This window comes from Bubalus bubalis, chromosome 19, assembly GCF_019923935.1.
Source record: "Bubalus bubalis isolate 160015118507 breed Murrah chromosome 19, NDDB_SH_1, whole genome shotgun sequence".
NCBI lineage: Eukaryota > Metazoa > Chordata > Mammalia > Artiodactyla > Bovidae > Bubalus > Bubalus bubalis.
Window position 1 is genome coordinate 10,412,155 of NC_059175.1, and position 19,003 is coordinate 10,431,157.

The 19,003-nt window shown below is 40.0% G+C and overlaps 1 long non-coding RNA gene across 1 annotated transcript in view; it reads left to right on the plus strand.

Moving 5' to 3' along the window:
• The window catches only part of LOC112580677, a 168,818-nt gene that overhangs the window by 23,268 nt on the left and 126,547 nt on the right, over positions 1-19,003 (plus strand). The window contains exon 2 of the long non-coding RNA XR_006546592.1: positions 5,111-5,148. This is a non-coding gene — a long non-coding RNA (uncharacterized LOC112580677). The remainder of the gene's footprint in view (positions 1-5,110; positions 5,149-19,003) is intronic.

Here is a 19,003-nt window from a genome sequence, read left to right on the forward strand (position 1 = left end):
AACTAAAAGATTCTGCATGCCACAGCTAAGTGCTGCCAAATAAATAAATAATAAATATGTGAAAAAATATTTTTAAATAGCAGAAAAACTGCTATTTATTTCTTATTTAATGGAGTTAATATTGTAAGGCTTTTAATGACGCTGTATTGAAGTTAGGGGCTTCCCAGGTGGAGCTAGTGGTAAAGAACCTGCCTGCTAGTGCAGGAGATAAAAGAGATGTGGGCTCGATCCCTGAGTCAGGAAGATCCCCTGGAGGAAGACATGGCAACCCACTCCAGTATTCTTGCCTGGAAAATCCTATGGACGGAGGAGCCTGGAGGGCTACAGTCCATGGGATCGCAGAGTCGGACATGACTGAGCGACTAACACTGCTATTGAAGTTAACCCCAGAGCAAATCAATCAGCTATCTGGTAGGGATGTTTTATTCTTTTAAAAAATTTTATTTTATTGAAGTATTATATAGTTGATTTATGGTGTTGTGTTAATTTCTGCTGTACAGTGAAGTGATTCATTTATATGTATATATGCATTCTTTTTCATATTTTTTTCCATTATGGTTTATCATAGGATATTGAATATAGTTCCTTGTGCTATAGGGTAGGAACTTGCTGTTTATCCATTCTCTATATAATAGTTTGCATCTGCTAATTCCAGACTCCCAATCCATCCCTTCCTCGCCCCCAACCATCAACCATAACTCTGTTTTCTATGTGTGTGAATCTGTTTTGTAGGTAAGTTCATTTGTGTCGTATTTAAATTCCACATATAAGTGATATCGTATGGTATGTCTTCCTCTTTCTGACTTTCTTCACTTAATATGATAATCTCTAAGTCCATCCATGTTGCTGCAAATGACATTATTTCGCTGCTTTTTGAGGCTGAGCAATATTCCATTGTGTATATATAACCACATCTTCTTTATCCATTCATCTGTTGATGGACATTTAGGTTGTTTCCATGTCTTGGCTGTTGTATTTCAGTTCAGGTCAGTCATTCAGTCGTGTCCGACTCTTTGTGACCCCATGAACTGCAGCATGCCAGGCTTCCCTGTCCATCACCAACTCCCAGAGCTAGCTCAAACTCACGTCCATTGAGTCAATGATGCCATCCAACCATCTCATCCTGTCGTCCCCTTCTCCTCCTGCCTTCAATCCTTCCCAGCATCAGGGTCTTTTCAAATGAGTCAGTTCTTCACATCAGGTGGCCAAAGTATTGGAGTTTCAGCTTCAGCATCAGTCTTTCCAATGAATATTCAGGACTGATTTCCTTTAGGATGGACTGGTTGGATCTCCTTGCAGTCCAAGGGACTCTCAAGAGTCTTCTCCAACACCACAGTTCAAAAGCATCAATTCTTCAGCCATCAGCTTTTTTTATGGTCCAACTCTCACATCCATACATGAATCCTGGAAAAACCATAGCTTTGACTAGATGTACCTTTGTAGGCAAAGTAATGTCTTTACTTTTTAATATGCTGTCCAGGTTGGTAATAGCTTTTCTTCCAAGGAGCAGGCATCTTTTAATTTCAAGACTGCAGTTACCATCTGCAGTGATTTGGAGCACAAGAAAATAAAGTCTGTCACTGTTTCCACTGTTTCCCCGTCTATTTGCCATGAAGTGATGGGGCTGGATGCCATGGTCTTAGTGTTTTGAATGTTGAGTTTTAAGCCAGCTTTTTCACTCTCCTCTTTCACTTTCATCAAGAGGCTCTTTAGTTCTTCTTCACTTTCTGCCATAAGGGTGTTGTCATCTGTATATCTGAGGTTATTGATATTTCTCCTGGAAATCTTGATTCTAGATTATGCTTCCTCCAGCCCAGCATTTCTCATGATGTACTCTGCATATAAGTTAAATAAGCAGGGTGACAATATACAGCCTTGACGTACTCCTTTCCCAATTTGGAACCAGTCCATTGTTCCACGTCCGGTTCTAACTGTTGCTTTTTGACCTGCATACAGATTGCTCATGAGGCAGGTCAGGTGGTCTGGTATTCCCATCTCTTTCAGAATTTTCCACAGTTTATTGTGATCCACAACAGTCAGAGTCTTTAGCATAGTCAATAAAGCGGAAGTAGATGTTTTTCTGAAACTCTCTTGCTTTTTTGATGATCCAACGGATGTTGGCAATTTGATCTCTGGTTCCTCTGCCTTTTCTAAATCCAGCTTGAACATCTGGAAGTTCATGGTTCACGTACTGTTGAAGTCTGGCTTGGAGAATCTTGAGCATTACTTTGCTAGCATGTGAGATGAGTGCAATTGTTCAGTAGTTTGAACATTCTTTGGCATTGCCTTTCTTTGGGATTGGAATGAAAACTGGCCTTTTCCAGTCCTGTGGCCACTGCTGAGTTTTCCAAATTTGCTGGCATATTGAGTGCAGCATTTCACAGCACCATCTTTTAGGATTTGAAATAGCTCAACTGGCTCAATTCTATCACCTACACTAAATTTGTTCGTAGTGATGCTTCCTAAAGCCCACTTGGCTTTGCATTCCAGGATGTCTGGCTCTAGGTGAGTTATATCTAGGTGAGTTTATCAAGTGTTTATTCTTGAAACACTTGACAGCTGAAGTTGATAAAGATTTTCTTTGACTTATATTCAGTGTGTTAAAAAATATGTAACAGTTGAGGTGACCAATCAAGATAGAAGCTATAATCTATCAGAACAGATGCTGGCTGAAAACAACTGGTCAGACTATACCAATGATTACCAGTCCCATCCCTATTTCCAAGGACAACCTACCATGTGCACATGGATATATATTTTTTTTTTCAGAAATACCTAGATCGAAGAAAATGATTTTCAAGATTGAATTAGTAGGACTTTTAGGGCCTCTGAAGGATCAGATCACAGAAATTATAACTAGCATTGCAAAATGTATGCAAAATTCTTTTTAAAAAAATTATTTTTAATTGGATAACTGCTTTACAATATTGTGTTGGTTTCTGCCACACATCAACATGAATCAGCCATAGGTATACATATGTCCCTTCTCTCTTGAATCTCCATCCCACCTCCCACCCTATTCCCCCACTCTAGGTCATCACAGAGCACCCAGTTTGAGCTCCCACTGGCTATCTATTGAGCAAATTCTCACTGGCTATCTATTCTACATATGATAAGGTATATGTTTCAATGCTGCTGCTGCTGCTGCTGCTAAGTCACTTCAGTCGTGACCAACTCTGTGCAACCCCAGAGACGGCAGCCCACCAGGTTCCCCCATCCCTGGGATTCTCTAGGCAAGAACACTGGAGTGGGTTGCCATTTCCTTCTCCAATGCGTGAAAGTGAAAAGTGAAAGTGAAGTCGCTCAGTCGTGTCCGACTCTTAGCGACCCCATGGACTGTAGCCCACCAGGCTCCTCCATCCATGAGATTTTCCAGACAAGAGTACTGGAGTGGGTTGCCATTGCCTTCTCCAAACCCAGGCTACCTGGCTTAATACTGCTTCACTTGTTTTGGAAAGTCTAATCTTTGCTTCTTGTTCTTGCTTGCTGGTGGGTGTAGGGTGTTGCCACGAGGCAGTGAAGTGAAGTCACTCAGTCGTGTCCGACTCTTAGCAACCCCACGGACTGCAGCCCACCAGGCTCCTCCATCCATGAGATTTTCCAGACAAGAGTACTGGAGTGGGGTGCCATTGCTACTCTCTTAATTTATTCCACCTTCTCCTTCCTGCACTCTGTCCACAATCTATCTCTATGTCTGTGTTTCCACTGCTACTCTGCAAATAGGTTCATCAGTACCATCCTTCTAGATTCAATGGTGGTGGTTTAGTCACTGAGCCATGTCTGACTCTTTTGTAATGCCATGGACTGTAGCCTACCAGGCTCCTCTGTCCATGGGATTTCCCAGGCAAGAATACTGGAGTGGGTTACCATTTCCTTCTCCAGGGGAACCTGCATCTCCTGAATTGCAGGCAGATTCTTTACCATTGAACCACCAGGGAAGCATAGATTCCATATATATGCATTAAATGATCAAAATTCATGCAAAACTCTTCTGCTAAATTTTGATTGAGGGCCTCATTTGTATTCAAGAGCCTTGTGGGCACAAAGGATAGAAAGCAAACAGGAACACTGAAAAAGTTTGTTTTTCTTCCCTTAAAAACTAAGATTAACAATATGGGACAAGTTGCAGAGGAAGAACAAAATGAATGCAACACATTCTGAGTAAGAATGATAAGGGTAAGACATTTTAGTTTCAAATAGTCATTTCATTTTGAGTGGTGAGGTTAGGAACAAAATGAACTTTTCCTGTCTCAGAGCACATGTGATGGGGGGTTTTCTATTCCGGCTGGCGTTCCCTCAGTGAGCAGTGCTAGTGTTAGGATTAAGATGAGAAGAACCAGAACCCTGCTGCACGTCCTCTGTGTTTTTGGTAGGACAGGGGTTGCAGGGGAAGAGGCCTGCAGCTTAAGATGTACTTCATTATTTTAGCTCAAGACTCCTCCTCATTTCCCCCACCTTTTAGTAAGTGTACCATGTTGCATTATCCCAGGAAATATTTTTTTTTCAAATAGGAACTGTGGCATATTTTTTCTTTTCTTTTGACAAATGGCATGTAGATAAACCTCTCAGCGTAATTGGTCCTCTTTCAAAGATTTTCATATGGAATATTTATAGTGAAATATGTCTGTCTGGTATATAAACAGAGCTAATTACAGTGATTATATTCTCCTTTATGCTTTTCAGTGATTGCTTAGAATGTTACGTTTTGATACACTTTCAAGAAAATAGGGATTTAAAAGTTTGTTTTAAAAAGAAGGCTGAAAAAAATGAGAGTTCTGTGGGATGGATAAAGTGTTTAATGTCCTCTGGGTGTGTAGAGTCAATAATATTACTTTTCTTGAGTAAAGAGGAAGAAAACTCTGTTTGTTAACCTGAATTCCATGCCTGATGTCATTGGTTTATTTTATTTTTTGTCAAGTTCTTTTATTTTAGTTGTGTCTTGCAGTTGACTATAAATCAGAAATAGGCTCCATTGGTGCCATGTCTTAGATAGAATGCGCAAATGTTCTTACCAAGAAAGTATAACAAAAGGAAGAAATACCCGGAATCAAAATTTCATCTGTAGATATGGTACTGATACTTGACAATGTTTTTAACTCTCTTTTCCCAGGTCACAGAAGTCTGAAAGGAGCGGCTTGGAACATCAAGGTGAGGGTGATGGTCACATATAATTTTGACCTTGAACACTTACCGGACAGAATCATTAGGACCTTGGCCTTTCCCTGTATTTTCCTCTCTCCAAGCTCCCTCTCTCTCTTTGGCCTGGTCCTGATTGATGCCCATGGTCTCTGTGGAGACTCAGCCTTTCAGACATCTGTTCTGCTATTGCCCCTGCTGATCTTTGTTGGTGGCTGGTGGGCTTCCCCTGGGAATTCCTGCCCACCCCCTTCATGACCTCGTGCCTACCTACTCGCCCTTTTCCCTCTGTTTCCTCACCCATGTTATAGTATTCTAAGTGAAGAACGTTCCAAGGGGTAGTCTGGATCTTTCTGTCCTTCTAAAACTCTTGGTTTGTTCTTTTTTTTTTTTTGGCTGTGCGGTATGCGGGATCCCAGTTTCCCCACCAGGGATGGAACCCAAGCCCCCTGCAGTGAAAGTGTGGAGTCTTAACCATTGGATCACCAGGGAAGTCCCCTAAAACTCTTGGTTTTAAGGAAATTTAGACAGCCAATCCCAAGGATGGGTTAAGGACATTTGAATGGCATCACACAGTGCTACAAAATGTCATCTTTTTATTAGCATCAAACCAGTGACCCAGGAGGACATCTAGGTGCCTCTTAACCCTCTGCTTCAGCAGGAGAATTACCTACCCAAACACAGTTCTCTTAGAGATGGGGGAAGGGATGAAGGCAGAGTTTTAGAGATTCTGCCAGTTGGTCCTCTTGGCTGGGAAATCCATAAATTCTTCAGGTACAAAAGACTCCCTGAGAGCTGATTCTGCTCTGATGTTGCTCAGGAGGTGGTCATGCCAATGCAATCCCACTTCTGAAGATCTTTGGAAGCATTTTAAAAAAGGAAATACTTTCACAAATGTGCTGACCTGATATTCCACTTAAATATCTAGGGTCTTAATTAAACCAATTTTTTAGCCATTTTCTAAAGCAGTTCTCTAGGGGTACCAATAGCTCTTTCTACTTTCTGCAAATGATAATGAGGTCACAGAAATTAAACTTCATAGGAAGCCTGACCATATCTCTAGTCCTAGAACAGTCTCATCTTAAACTTTTACTTTGCATCACCAGAACTTGCATTAGGCCATACTAGCTTTGTCCATTGCTTCTCACCATGGCCTTTCTCAGTCAAGAGTGTTTATTGAGTGTCCACATGACTGGGATCTGTACCATAAGAAATTATGAGTCTCTGCTCTTAAAATCCTGCAGTGAAGTTGACCTTGTTGGGTCAGGTAGAAGCTAGGGTTTTGCCCTCAGAACATCAGAGGTCACAAGAATATACAGAGACCTGCAAGATAGACTTCAGGGGTCCAGCATTTCATGAGGGAGGTGTATAGTATTATAATCTTTCAGAGCATGGACTTTTTTGTTTATTTTTTTAAAAAAATATTTATTTTTAATTGAAGGATAACTGCTCTATAATATTGTGTTGATTTCTGCCATACATCAACATAAATCAGCCGTAGGTGTACATATGTCCCCTCCCTTTTGAACCTCCCTCCCACCTCCCACCCCATCCTACCCCTAGGTTGTCACAGAGCACCAGCTTGATTTCCCTGAGTCATACAGCAAATCCCCACTGGCTGCCTATTTACATATGGTAGGGTATGTGTTTTCTAGAGCATGGCCCCTACTGGCTGCCTATTTACATATGGTAGTGTATGTGTTTTCCAGAGCATGGACTTTTAAGTCAGATAGTTGTTGTTCAGTTTCTAAGTTGTGCCTGACTCTGTGCAACTCCATGGACTGCAGCACATCAGGCTTCCCTGTCCTTCACTGTCTTCTGGAGTTTGCTCAAGTTCATGTCCACTGAGTCAGTGCAGTGATGATATCTCACCATCTCATCCTCTACTGTCAGATAGATCTGGGCCCAAATTTTGGCTCCACCATCTGTTAGCTTGCACAGATGTGCCCTTGCACAAATTTGATAACCTCTTCACACCATAGCTTCTTATTTTGTAAAAGAGGAGTAATAATAAAATACTTGCCTTATGTAGACTTGTGTTGAGATTTAAATTAAAAATGGCTTAGCACAGAGCCTGGAACACAATAAGTGCCTAATAAATGATAGCCTTCAGCATTCCCTGGTGGCTCAGATGGTAAAAGCGTCTTCCTACAATGTGGGAGACATGGGTTCAATCCCTGGGTCGGGAAGATCCCTTGGAGAAGGAAATGGCAACCCACTCCAGTACTCTTGTCTGGAGAATCACATGGACAGGGGAGCCTGGTGGGGTACAGTCCATGGGGTTGCAAAGAGTCAGACACGACTGAGCAACTTCACTTTCATATTAAATGGCCTATTGGCCTCTTCTTGGAAACCACTTGTCTCAAGAAGGGCCCAAAGACAGAAATAACTACAGAGATATTGAACATTCACCAAGGGAGAAGTGTATTTTTTTTCTATTGAGAGACATTGACCCCTGATAGAAAAGGATCAATTGAAGGCTTTGTTAAAAAACTAATTTACTTTTTTCCCCTCTGGGAAATATAAAATATTGAATCTACCTACTTTTAAGAACATGGAACATAGCTCTTTACTCAATAAATAACTTGAATAGATTTCTAGACCTTTAAGGGACCTCAGAGACCATCTAGTATAATCTCTTTATTTAATAGATGAGGCAGCTGAGGGCCAGAAATATAAACTGACTGTCATAATTACGTCCTTCACCATGGTAGACAATAGGAAGAGATGCTTACAAGTAACTGCTAGCATTTTCCACTATAATGTGTTCCTAGTTGTTGAGTTAAGCAAGAGGGAAAGGAAGAGAGACAAGATATTGAGGAGAGCGAGAGTAAAGGAAAAGTTAGAAGATGAGGGAGATTCACAAGGAGGAAAGTTCAGAGAGTGCAGAAGGAAAGGAAGGAACAAGATGGTCACTTCCAACAGCAATAGAGTTCCATTAAAGGTACATCGTGTCAAGCTAACCTTTTCTTCTTTGATGAGGCTTATCATTCTAAAGGAATGTCAGAATTTCATTGTTATTTGGGTGTCTATGACAATAATCCAGGTGAGAAATGTTAATGACATGAACTAGGGTGGCAGCCATAGAGATGGTTCCAGAGGTTGGATTTGGGAGATATTTCAGAGAGACAGAGATATATATTATTGGATTGGATGTTGGGAGGAAGGGAATGGAAGGGCAAAGAATGAGTTCAAAGCGTTTGATTCAAATAACTAGACAGATGGTGATAATCATCTATTGAGATGGGTAAGCCTTTGGACATGCTGTATTTGATTGCCCAGAAAAATTCTGAGTGTACAGTTGGCTATTTGAGTCAGGAACTCAGGAAAGAGCGAGGCTGAAGATATAAATTATGGAGTTGTCAGTATAAAGATATTTATGGGATTGGATGAGATCATCTAGAGATGGAGTGACTATAGAAAGGAGAAGAATGCTGAGTCTAGGGCAATGCATCTTTTATAGGTCAGTAGAGGAAAGGGCTAGCACACGAGACTCAGGAGTAATTGGTGTGGGAAATGCTGAAGACATGGGTTACTCAAATTTTTTAAAAAATACGTATTTATTTGGCTGTGCTGGGTCTTTAGTTGTGGCATGTAGGATCTTTGACCTTCCTTGTGGCATGTGAGATCTTTAGTTGCAGCATGTGAGATCTAGTTCCCTGACCAGGGGTCAAACTTTGGCCCCTGCATTGGGAGTGTGGAGTCTTGGCCACTGGACCACCATGGAAGACCCTGGGTTACATGAGCTTTAGCTAGTAGTTTCATAAAATCATTTCTATGGGAAAAATGGGATATGGAAGAATGTGGGCTGGAGAGAGGTACAGGTAGGTGGGTTAGCACTGTATGTACCAAAGTAGTGTCAAGCAATGGATTAGTGGGAATTTGAAGATCTGTAGGAAGATCCCCTGGAGGAAGGCATGCTACCCCCTCCAGTATTCTTGCCTGGAGATTCCCATGGACAGAGGAGCCTGGCAGGTTACAGTCCATGGGATCACAAAGAAGCAACTTAGCATGCATGCTCACAGGAGAGAACTTTAGTTCTTGTCCCTGTCTCATGAATCTGCTTAAAAAAAAAAACCCTCTTGAGTAGAAAGAATTTGGGTCAGACTTACAGTAATATGAAGATGAAGAGATGGTTACCACATCAGATTGATTAGTAGGTTTTAAAAGACATGGTGAACCATAGTAGATGCTCTGTGTCTATTGTGCTAAACCAAGCATGAGTTGATGGGGGCCTGGCCTAGGGTGGTGGTTTTGAGAGTGAAGTATTAGAATCTAGACATATTTGAAAAGAAAGTGGTGGCAGGATTTTATGACTTATATAAGTGACTGGTTATATGTGATGAGATCAAATTGCCAACATCTGTTGGATCATAGAAAAAGCAAGAGAATTCCAGAAAAATATCTACTTCTGCTTTATTGACTATGCTAAAGCCTTTGACTGTGTGGATCACAAAAAACTGTGGAAAATTCTGAAAGAGATGGGAATACCAGACCACCTGACCTGCCTCCTGAGAAATCTGTATGCAGGTCAAAAAGCAACAGTTAGAACAGGACATGGAACAATGGACTGGTTCCAAATTGGGAAAGGAGTACGTCAAGACTGTATATTATCACCCTGCTTACTTAACTTACATGCAGAATACATCATACAAAATGCCGGGCTGGATGAAGCACAATCTGGAATCAAGATTGCCAGGAGAAATATCAGTAACCTCAGATACACAGATGATACCACCCTTATAGCAGAAGGTGAAGAGGAACTAAAGAGCCTTGATGAAAGTGAAAGAAGAGAGTGAAAAAGCTGGTTTAAAACTCAACATTTAAAAAACTAAGATCATTAAAAAAAAAAAAAAAACTAAGATGATGGCATCTGGTCCCATCACTTCATGGCAAATAGACAGAGAAACAATGGAAACAGTGACAGACTTTATTTTCTTGGGCCCCCAAATCACTGCAGATGGTGACCACAGCCATGAAATTGAAAGACGCTTTTTCCTTGGAAGAAAAGCTATGACCAACCTAGACAGCATATTTAAAAGCAGAGACATTACTTTGTCAACGAAGGTCTGTCTAGTCAAGGCTATGGTTTTTCCAGTAGTCATGTATGGATGTGAGAGTTGGACCATAAAGAAAGCTGAGCACTGAAGAACTGATGCTTTTGAACTGTGGTGTTGGAGAAGACTCTTGAGAGTCCTTTGGACTGCAAGGAGATCAAACCAGTTAACCCTAAAGGAAATCAGTCCTGAATATTCATTGGAAGGACTGATGCTGAAGCTGCAATACTTTGGCCACCTGATGCAAAGAGTTGACTCATTAGAAAAGATCCTGATGCTGGGAAAGATTGAAGGCAGGAAGAGAAGAGGACAACAGAAGATGAGATGGTTGAATGGCATCACAGACTCGATGGACATGAATTTGAGCAAGCTCTAGGAATTGGTGATGGACAGGGAAGCCTGGCATGCTGCAGTCCATGGGGTCACAAAGAGTTTGACATGACTGAGTGACTGAACTGATGGATATGTGGTGAGGGAGAGGGAAGAAGCCCAACTGATTCAAGGGTTCAACATTAGATATGTTTTTACTGTAGGAAGGAAGAGGAATTAAAAAAAAAAACCAACATGAGCTAGTAACTTATTCTTTACCAGAACCATTAGTAACTCATAGTTTGAATTTATATAGTTGTTTCTGTATATGGAAGGGATGATAAAAATTTAGTAAAATTAATATTGATAACAAATTGACTCTTCCATCTTAAAAGATTACTAATTAACCAATTAATGTGTTTCTGTTTACATAAAGCTGAGAGCTGAAGCCTAATGGCATAATAAGATCAGTTCAGACATCACTTTTTGATGGTTTGCCAGTTGAATGTTGATACGACTGCATTTATTTATGAGGTTGCTGATAATTTGAATTGCCCTGTGAGGGCTGGAGTTATTTTGCAGAACCATTCTCTCCTGCTTAACTAAAGGACATTCATCTTCCCCTGTGAAAGCGCTGACTTCTGGCCAAGCAGGGACTTCTGTCCTACACTGAGGGTGCTCCTGGCGATGGGGCTTGAGAGGGCGCCACGCCTGAGAGGCCCGCCGCTCTTCCCACCCCCAGAGACTTCGCCAGGCTCTTGCATGTGTTCAGGAAGTGGGAGGAGGTATGGTCAACTTTCTTAAGGGAAAAACCCTTTCAAACATTTATATAAGCACTCATTTACATATAATCGCTTTCCTCATCCTACTTTGAACTCAGGTATGTCCTTGAAGGGAATAAGTATCATTGCTTTCAAAACTCTCAAATTTTGACCTATCTAGTACTCCCTAAGAAATTAGTCCAAGTTCACAAGTTTTACCACATATGTCATCTCATGCACTTGATGCCTGATTTGCTTATGTAAGAACACCAGCCACTTAAACTGAGAGAAGAGTTTTTATCTCTTCTTGCCAGGTTCTGAACATAATGACATATATTTAGATTAGTCTAATAAGTATTAGAATAGTAGGAATTTAGAGCTGGAATAGAATTTAGATATCATCTCATCTACTTCCTTTCTCATATGGAGGAAAAGAGATCTAAAGAGGTGAGTTATTTGATTAAGTTCATATACTTAACATATAGAAAACAGTATGGAGCTTCCTCAAAAAATTAAAAAGAGAAATACCTATTTTAGAAATTAAAAATAGTACAACATGGTGATTATTACAACATGGTTAACAGTACTGTGCTGTGAACTTGAAATTTGCTAGAAAAGTAATTCTTAACTGTTCTAGCCACACACACACACACACACACACACACACACGCACACACACAGTAACTATGTGAGATGATAGATGTATTGATTAACTTGATAGTGGCAGTCCTTCACAAGCTACATGTGTATCAAATCATAACACTGTATACTTTAAGTATATACATTTTATTTGTCAACTATACCTCAGTATAAAGCTTGAGAAAATAACCAAAAAGGCAAAACTACCTACTAAACTACTACTAAATGTATCTCTATCTAGAATGGAGAGCAATCCAGTCCTTTTTACTGTATTTCAACTCAATCACTCTGTATTTCCTTTCTTAATTTCTAATTGCTTCTTTAAATAACCACTTACTGTTGTTTTATCATTTTTATGTGTTTTTGTTGAACAATTTTGTATTCATCCACTTTAAAAAGTGGAGGTTATGCTGCATTATCTTTCTCTTTTTTTGAAGAGCTCAATGTTTCTAACTTAAAGTCTTTGTGAAGCTGTCTGTGAAATTAATTTTCCAGAATGAATACATGATTGTTATTTGTGTTAATTTTCTTAGCAGCCAATGATTGTTTTGGAATTTTGCTTTACCAGCAATTTTAGAAGAAGACATTTTTGTTTTTCATTTTTCTTTCTCCCATTTTTCTCCATCTGCCTCTGTGTCCAGCGTTTTGGCAGTCCCCTCCACTGCCAACCATTCTTCACACCCCTCATCCATAATCAGGCTTTAAATTGCTTGCTGGGGCTCCTTCCACATGCGATGGTGGAGTAGCAAGAGCCAGTCAAACGGTCAGTTAGCAGTATGGCTCAGTTCTTATTGGTAAGGCAGTGGGATTTAAAACTACAGCTCATGCATTTGCCCTCAATAAGGTGAAAACTGATTCTTGAAGGGTGAAAAATCTTAGATAGTATAGTGGCCCTTCAAAACTCAACTCTTATTCCTTAGCATTTAATTTTTCTCTTTAGGGAAAATTTAAATTCAAATTTTCTTGGGACTTCCCTGGCAGTCCAGCCATTAAGACTCCGTGCTTCCATTGCAGGGGCACAGGTTTGATCCTTGGTTGGGGAACTTAGATCCCACATGCTGCAAGGTGCTGCCCCCACCAAAAAAAAAAACAAAAAAAACAAAAAACCAAAAACTTTTTTTTCATTGGGGGGATAATAATGAAAAATAAGTTGACAAACATGATTACAGCTCTAGACAGAAGTCAGCTATGTTTTGTTGAGGCTCTTAGTGAGCCTTATTCCCCATCATCTACAGAGCTATTTATTTACTTATTGAAGTATAGTTGATTTACAATGTTGTATTGATTATTGATATAGAGCAGAGTGATTCAGCTATACATTCATATATATATATATCAATATATGCATTCTTTCTTAAAAATTCTTTTCCATTATGGTTTATCATAGGTTGTTGAATGTAGTTCTTTGTGCCATATAATAGGACCTTGTTGATTATCCATTCTATATATAAAAGCTTACAACTGCTAACCCCAGTTTCCCACTTCATCCCTCCCCAAAACCTCTTTGCCTTAGCAACCTCCAGCCTGTTCTCTATGTCTGTGAGTCTGTTTCTGATTCATAGATGGGTTCATTTGTGTCATATTTTAGATTCCGCATTAAGTGATATCACATGGTATTTGTCTTTCTCTTTCTGACTCAATTAGTATGATACTCTCTAGTTACATCAATGTTGCCGCTGCTGCTGCTGCTGCTGAGTTGCTTCAGTCGCAAATGGCATTATTTTGTTCTTTTTTAAAATGGTTGTGCAGGATTTCTGTGGAGCTTTTCAAACTCTGACTCCTGAAGAGCTGAGCTCCTGGTTAGCACAGACAAGAGCTTCAGCCTGCCTCTCTGTTCAGTGGAAATATTCATATCTGTTCAGTGGAAATGTTTCTCTTGTTTTCAAATCTGAAACTTTTTCCTCTTTTTATATTTTATCACATATTACTATATATTAGGAGCACAAAGGGGCTAATCAAAGCATAAACTCTTTACACCATCTTGACTGGAAGTCAGTATTTGTTATTTTATTTACCAACTACTAAAGTCTTTATAACTTTTTCTTGTAACTTGTATAGACTTAAAATATTTATTTAAGAGGTAGGACAGAAACAGTCAGCTGATAGATGTCAATTACATTCAGTCACCTATCTGTGCTTTACTTTCTAGGTTAGCATTTCTGAGGTTTCTGAAGAATGCAGATCCTTTTCAGCTAGTATCATCTTCTCTGGGAGGTTCTGGTCTTTCAAGGTCTTGTTGTTCTACAGCTGGAAACTGATGGCTGAATCTCTTTAGGGTATCATTCAGTGCGTTCATAGTCTGCTCTCTGGTAACATTTGCAATCACTCTCCAAAAATCCTTCTTTCGTTGTTTAAATCTGGATAGCTCTATGCATCAACCATTCATGTTTTATGTGCCAGTATAGCATAGTGGTATAAAGAGACAGACTGTTCAGTCTTGGGACCTCTGTCTCTGTCCCTTGGATTTCATGTATTTGGTTTTTGGAAGAGATGCTCTCAAACTTTAGTAAGATTTTCAGTGACTAACAAGACAATGGAATTGGTTCTTTTGATAGAGAAAATTGTTTAACAAATTTTTTTTTTGTTGATTTCACATATCCATAATCATTTAGAAAAACATTAGAAAATACAGACAAAGCAAAATGAAAACAAAGTAATTCACAATTTTGTCACCCATTTTGGTGTATATTCTTTTAGGCCCTCAAATGTATCTATATGCTTGTAAATGATATACTGCTATAAAAGTGGTGATGCTGTGGTTATCAGTCTGTGAGGTATGTATATTTCTTGTTTATTTAAAAAATTTATTTATTTGGCTGTGTTGAGTCTTAGTTGCGATATGTGAGATCTTTGTTGTATCACGTGGGATCTTTATTTATTTATTTTTTTGAGGCAGTGCACAGGCTCTCTAGTTGTGGCATGTTGGGCTCAGTACTTTTGTCATGCGGGCTCTGGAGCACATGGGCTTCAGTAGTTGTGGCTCCCAGGCTCTCTAGTTGTGGTGTGGGCTCAGTAGTTGTAGTGCATGGGCTTAGGTGCTCTGCAGCATGTAGGATCTTAGTTCCCCAGCCAGGGATCAAACCTGTGTCCTCTGCATTGCAAGGCAGATTCTTTACCACTGAGCCACAAGGAAAGTCCCTATTTTTCTCATTTATTAATGTAAGGTGAATCTGTTTCTGGGTCAATAACTATGGGTCTTTCTATCAATTAGCTGTTTTTAGATTCTTTCTCTTCTGCTACTTCAAATGATACTGAAGTGAACACACTTATACATATATTTTTGTTCATTTGTTAGTGTTGAAGGAGGTCACTGAGAGGATGTGACTACTGGTTGACCCCTGACCCGGAACCAGGCAGTTGGAGACTCCTCCCCGATCCCCTGTCTGCCCACCATTCCCATAGCTTCAGATTTAGGCTTGAAAGAGTAGATATTGTTGAGACCATCTAGACTGAATACATGACTGAACCCTGATAAAGGCCTCTTTATAAACTTTTAAGATCCTGGCAGGTGGGCGTGAAAATCTACTTATCTTATAGCTCCCTATAAGACAAGCCTCTAAGCAAGTTCCTTTGCCTTTTAAATCTGCCACCTACCAATTTGGAGCAGTCTGTCTATTTCTTTGGTCTCTCCTTGCCCTCCGTGTATGGTGGCCAGTTTGTGAACCAAACAGAAAAAATTTAAAGAAACTTTCTAAAGACCCTTTGATTATCTTCAGTCAGAAAGAGAAATCTGAGGGAAGGGCTGCTGTGACCACACCCCAGGAAATGCCAGGCAGGTAGTAGGACCTGGTAAATGTGGGTAAGCACCACTAAATAAACAAAGGCCAGGCGTTTTGTTAAGATGGAAGGGAAAGCAAATAGCTCTGAAGTCTGAGGAGACACCTGGGAAACACAACTTTGTCCCTAAAGAAGAGTTTGTAAAGCTTGAAAGCCTGGGAGCATGTTTCATAGCAACAAGTCTTGTCCTTTTATTCAGTTTAACCCTGAAACAAAATAAAATTTTATTTTTATGATTGAATGAGTTCAGAATACATTATGCCCACTCTTATGTCTGGAATCATCTTTATCTCCTTTTATTACATTAGCTCCAAATGAACTTTTCCAATTTTCCATTATGTACTTGGAAAGTCTTTTTTTTTTACCCTCTGATTGAGGTTATGGAACAGGGTTGAAGTGAGGAGGTAAATACTTAAAAATTTAGAGCAACCAGTCAGCTAGGGAAGACAAGAAAATATAAAAATCTTCCTCTTACTCCCTTTCTCTCTCTATTAACAAAAATTTCCAGTCTTTTCTTTCCAGTCCTCTCAAGTCACCTACTTATTTTTCAAAAGGTTCAGTTCAGTTCAGTTCAGTCGCTCAGTCGTGTCCGACTCCTTGCGACCCCATGAATTGCAGCACACCAGGCCTCCCTGTCTATCACCAACTCCCAGAGTTCACCCAGACTCACGTCCATCGAGTCAGTGATGCCATCCAGCCATCTCATCCTCTGTCGTCCCCTTCTCCTCCTGCCCCCAATCCCACCCAGCATCAGGGTCTTTTCCAATGAGTCAACTCTTCTTCATGATATTGCAAGGTTATTAATTTTTTATTGATGTATAATTTATTTATAAGGTATTAGTTTCACATGTACTACTAAGTGATTCAGTTATTTATATATATATATATATAATTTTTCAGACTCTTCCATTATAGGTTATTATAAAATATTGAATATAGTTCTCTGGGTTATACAATAGGAACTTTTTATCTATTTTATATATAGTGATGTGTTTATGTTAATTGCAAACTCCTAATTTATCTTCCTCCATCCTCTGTGGTAACCATAAGTTTGTTTTCTATGTCTGTGAGTCTATTTCTATCTTGTAAATAAGTTCACTTGTAACAATTTTAGATTCTACATATAAGTGATATCATATGATATTTTGTCTTTGGCAAACTTCACTTAGTATGACAATCTCTAGGTCCATCCATATTGCTGCAAATAGCATTATTTCATTGTTTTTTATGGCTGAGTAATATTCCAGTGTGTGTGTGTGTGTGTGTGTGTGTATGTGTGATATTTTCTTTATCTAGTCATCTATCGATGGATATTTAGATTGCTTCCATGTCTTGGCTATTGTAAATAGTGCTGTTATGAGCATTATGAGCATTGGGATGCATGTATCTTTTCAAGTTAGAGTTTTCTCCAGATGCATGTCCAGGAGTGGGATTGCAGGATCATATAACAACTCTGGTTTTAGTGTCTTAAGGAATCTCCATATCGTTCTCCATAGTGGTTGTACCAATTTATGTCCCAACCAACAGTGCAGGAGGGTTCCCTTTTCTCTACACATTTTCCAGCATTTATTAGGAAAGTTATTAATTTAATTATAGTTCCAAGGTATAAATTGAAATGCAGTGAAAGCTTCAACCTTCTGAAACGTCTGTTTTGAATCATCTGTTCAGAACACAGAACCAGGAAGGGGGCCCATAAAGCTCAGAGCAGCCGATAGAGGCAGCAGCAAATTGATGAACTGAGGTGTGGGCATTTTATTCATGGGTAAAGCCCTCAAACCCTACGCTTACTAAGGTACTGTTGCTGCTGCTGCTAAGTCGCTTCAGTCGTGTCTGACTCTGTGCAACCCCATAGACAGCAGCCCACCAGGCTCCCCTGTCCCTGGGATTCTCCAGGCAAGAACACTGGAGTGGGTTGCCATTTCCTTCTCCAATGCATGAAAGTGAAAAGTGAAAGTGAAGTCGCTCAGTTGTGTCCCACTCTTCGTGACCCCATGGACTGCAGCCCACCGTCCTATGGCTGTCCTATGGCTCCTCCGTCCATAGGATTTTCCAAGCTAACACATTTTGATCAGTAGCAATAGATTAGAAAAGGAATCTGGGAAGGCTGGAGGAAAGCAGAAACACTGAGCTCCTCAAATAAAAGAAACAGAAAAACTAAAACCTCAGAAGAAAGAAGTGTGGCAATGCAACAGTCCCCATGGAGGGAGGCAGTGATGTGCATGAAGATGCGTCATCAAGAAGATGTTCAATTCAGTGTAATCTGTTTAAGAAAGCAGAGAGCACAGACTATAATGGAGAATGATTTCCATTCAAAACCATGATTGTCCTAAAAAGTTCCGAAGCTTAAAGGACTAGGAGTTGGAATCATGTATCAAGTTTGGCTTTTCTGAAGGGATTCTGAGTGGCTGAAGTCTTACTAGGTCAGACTGGTTCTTCTCTTCCTGGTTTACAGAGCTTAAATCTGGTGAGATATGCAGATATTGGCCCCTGACAATGACATCATTGATTTGGATGGAAAGGAGAAAGGAGGTGAGGTGGAGAGTAGAGAAAGCGGATGTAAAAATTACTCCAATTTGAAAGGAAGTGTGGAGGTGCCTGGTACTGGGCTTGGAATGGGTTGAACACATATGTGTGAAATGAAGGGAGTTTCTTTTTAAGACAAACTTTTATCCAGTGCTTTGGCCGTCATCCCTGGAGCTGAGTGTGACGGAGGGTGGTTGAGGATGGAGCGGGAAACGGCAGCTTGGGGAGCTTGGGCAGGACCAGGTTCTAAGCTAAGAGTTTCTGAAATGGACCCTGTTCACAGGAGCCCCCACTGCCCCGGTAAGGGTGGTTTCGTGTGGCATTTTGACCCTAGAGGTTCTTCCTGCAGGCAAGGAGACTGGCTGTATGTGAAGAAGACTAACCATGCCTGTGTGGCCTACCCCTGCCCACGTAGAGCCGGAGTGGCACCTCAGCAGCCAGGTCAGGAGTTCCTGGTCATGCCTGCCCTTCTGTGCCACAGTGACTGAGTAGCAAAGCACAAGGCACCTTGAGGTTATTATTTTGATAAACTTAGTTCTCATTTCGCTTAAAAAGAAAAGCTGGACTATCTAAGTTATTGATGTAGATAGGTTTCTTTTTTTCTTGAATCATCCATGGAGAACCATTTCATAATAATTCACTGAATATAAGATAAACACCAGCTTAGTTTTTTTTTTTTTTTAAAGAAAGAGATTTTTAGAGTTTTAAAAGATATAAATTCCACTAAAATTTCAACTATTTGTTGACAAGGTATCATTCCTTCTAAAATCTTTGCTATGAAAACTGCATAAAGATCATATA